At 43.3% G+C, this 3,681-nt stretch overlaps 1 long non-coding RNA gene across 1 annotated transcript; it reads left to right on the top strand.

Moving 5' to 3' along the window:
* The first annotated feature begins 366 nt into the window (after positions 1 to 366).
* LOC142249250 (uncharacterized) lies at positions 367 to 3,302 on the top strand. Its single transcript, XR_012725014.1, has 3 exons — positions 367 to 405; positions 439 to 542; positions 2,992 to 3,302. It is a non-coding gene; the product is annotated as an uncharacterized LOC142249250 (long non-coding RNA).
* The last annotated feature ends 379 nt before the right edge of the window (positions 3,303 to 3,681 follow it).

Below are 3,681 nucleotides of genomic sequence, written 5' to 3' on the forward strand. Positions count from 1 at the left end.
GAGGGCACAGTATGCTGAAGAGGGGGAATGTGAGATTGAGTTGCACTTTCAGTGATTTTGGTACTGAGGGTGAGGACAGTATAGAGAGGGGATTGCATGGGGGACATTGTGAGGGCACAGCTCAGGAGGGGGAGTGTGAGGAGGGGGCACAGTATAGACATTTGGAAGTATAGTGGGTACACAATGTAGAGGACGGTGTGAAGAGGGGGCCCAGTACTGAAAGAAGAGGCCATGTACCATAAGAATGACATTGTGTGGGTCATTTTGTGCAGGGAGCACAGTGAGGGGCAATTATTTATTCAGGCGCACAGCGTAGGTCATATATTTATATTTAGGAGCATTATAATCATTCTGCTATTTATTTTAAGGGCATAATGTCGAGATGTGCTGCAGAAGGCCCGGGAGGTCTGCAGAGAGGAGCTGTAGAAGGCCCGGGAGGTCTGCAGAGAGGAGCTGTGGATGTGAATAGTCATCATGACGTCTGGACAAGATGGAGAAGAAAGAATAGGATGACTCCGATCAGGGAAGATGTCACCTACAAGGTACCTGGATGTGACTGTATGTGTGTGACACTCAATGCTTCTCCTCATCAGAACTGTGGTTCCTGTATGGTCCAAAGTCTTATAAATACTGATAACTCCCAGCATTTTCTTACAATTGTTAAGGACATACTGGGAGTTGTTAATTCATGTGATACAAATGTATATGGGGATGTGACATTACAATATATTGTTGTAGTAAATTTGGTACTGTAGTCATGTATTGGTGGTTCTGGTGATATATTCGTTTACTGATGAGGGTGCTAGTGATGTATTTTGGTATTGCTTTTGGTTCTGGTGCTGTACACCGTGTGCAGAATTATTAGGCATTTTATATTTTAGAGGATTTTTTTTATTATTGATCAACAACTATGTTCTCAATTAGCCCAAAAGACTCATAAATATCAAATCTTAATATTTTTGGAAGTTGGAGTGGGTTTTTTTTAGATTTGGCTATCTTAGGAGGATATCTGTCTGTGCAGGTAACTATTACTGTGCAGAATTATTAGGCAACTTAATAAAAAGCAAATATATTCCCATCTCACTTGTTTATTTTCACCAGGTAAACCAATATAACTGCACAAAATTTAGAAATAAACATTTCTGACATGCAAAAACAAAACCCCAAAAAATGAGTGCCCAATATCGCCCCCTTTCTTTCTGATGACACTCAGCAGCCGACCATCCATAGATTCTGTCAGTGCTTGATCTGTTTACGATCAACATTGCGTGCAGCAGCCACCACAGCCTCCAGACACTGCTCCCAGAGGTGGACTGTTTTCCCTCCCTGTAGATCTCACATTTTATGAGGGACCACAGGTTCTCTATGGGGTTCAGATCACGGGAACAAGGGGGCCATGTCATTATTTTTTCATCTTTTAGACCTTTACTGGCCAGCCACGCTGTGGAGTAGTTGGATTAATGTGATGGAGCATTGTCCTGCATGAAAATCATGTTTTTCTTGAACGATACCGACTTCTTCCTGTACCACTGCTTGAAGAAGTTGTCTTCCAGAAACTGGCAGTAGGTCTGGGAGTTGAGCTTCACTCCATCCTCAACCAGAAAAGGTCCCACAAGTTGATCTTTGCTGATCCCAGCCCATACCAGTGCCCACCTCCACCTTGCTGGCGTCTGAGTCGGAGTGGAGCTCTCTGCCCTTTACTGATCCAGCCTCGGCCCATCCATCTGGTCTATCAAGAGTCACTCTCATTTCATCAGTCCATAAAACCTTTGAAACATCAGTCTTCAGATATTTCTTGGCCCAGTCTTGAGGTTTTATCTTATGTTTCTTGGTCAGAGGTGGTGGTTTTCCGCCTTCCTTACCTTGGCCATGTCCCTGAGTATGGCACACCTTGTGCTTTTTGATACTCTAGTAATGTTGCAGCTCTGAAATATGGCCAAACTGGTGGCAAATGGCATCTTGGCAGCTTCATGCTTGATTTTTCTCAGTTTATGGGCAGTTATTTTGCGCCTTTTTTGCCCAACACACTTCTTGCGACCCTGTTGGCTATTTGCCATGAAACGCTTGATTGTTCGGTGATCACGCTTCAAAAGTTTGGCAATTTCAAGACTGCTGCATCCCTCTGCAAGACATCGCACAGTTTTGGACTTTTCAGAGCCCGTCACATCTCTCTTTTGACCCATTCTGCCAAAGGAAAAAGAAGTTGCCTAATAATTAAGCACACCTTATATAGGGTGTTGATGTCATTACACCGCACCCCTCCTCATTACAGAGACGCACATCACCTGATTTACTTAATTGGTAGTTGGCTCTCAGCCTATACAGCTTGGAGTAGGACAACATGTATAAAAGTATCATGTGAGCAAAATACTCATTTGTCTAATAATTCTGCACACAGTGTATTTATGTACATTTTACTGATTCTGATCCTGTACACATGTAGCAAGCCATGATTTGTAAAATTACATGACCGCAAGGGTTTCTACATTATGTTAGTAGCATTAAAGGGGTTGTCCAGGTTTGTGATGAAAGTTTCTATGTGACTGCAGACTTCTGAATCCTCAGTGTGCACACTGCACACTGTCAGGACTCTCCGATGCCAGCAGTGAGAGCTTGAGGGCATGTAACTATTGAGTGAGGCTGCAGACGTCTAATTTGAATGTGGCCGGAAGTAAGCAAATCGCATACTTGCAGTCCCATGACTACTTGCTCATGGCACGGGAAAATCATGACAGTGTGCAGTCCGCAAGCTGTGAGAATTCAGAAGTCTGCAGTCATATAACTACAAATTTTCCTTGTCGAGCTGGACAACCCCTTTAATAATAAAAGTAAGCCCCGTAGCATGCCCAATCCAACAACCTGTAATATACTCAATGTAAGGATTCGGCTCTGCTTGCTAATTTTAGAAGTGGTCACATGACCACTTGCAGGTCATTTTAATACTTTGAGTCACAATTAGCTTCTCTTCCTGCTTCTCTTTATGGGCTGTAGTATTTCACTGAACATCGAGAGAATTAGGAAGAGCAGCTCATCGGCACGTGTGAAAATGGCGTATGAGCGGTCACATGACAACTACTCAAACCGCATAAGCCGTGTATAGAAGGGGGCGCCAAACTGAACTCCTACTCCATGGACAGGAAAACCTAGATCCACCTCTGATACAGTGTATGGCATACCGTGTACAGACATCAGCTGCTATGTACTACTCCGGAGACAATACAATAGAGAGCACATTGTGATTTTCAGCAACCATTGCTGCCAGTGAGAACTTTCCCTTTCTGTATTTTTACTATTACTTGGCTGTCTTAACATTGGGATCAATAAAAAAATGTGAGTAACTTTATTTTCTGTGTATAAGTGTAAATCTGAATGTGGCAGAACAGGATACGATCCATGCTCAGTGGATTTATATCTAAATGCTACAGTTCGTGCTCTACTGTTATGGCTTAAAATGTTAACGTTATGGGGCCCCCACCAAATTTTCTGCCCAGGGGCCCCCACCAACCTTAATCTGGCCCTGGTAGCAGCTGCTGAGGGTAAAAACTGATTGCACACTGACAGCATACTGATGATAAGTGAACTAAAATCGTCCGACTTTCTGGCATGAGAATCGGACCGATTTTACACTCACAAGTGTGATTCCAGCCTAAGGCTAAGAACGCACTTTGCGTTCTCCTACTT

The sequence above is a fragment of the Anomaloglossus baeobatrachus genome, chromosome 8 (assembly GCF_048569485.1).
Source record: "Anomaloglossus baeobatrachus isolate aAnoBae1 chromosome 8, aAnoBae1.hap1, whole genome shotgun sequence".
Lineage (NCBI taxonomy): Eukaryota > Metazoa > Chordata > Amphibia > Anura > Aromobatidae > Anomaloglossus > Anomaloglossus baeobatrachus.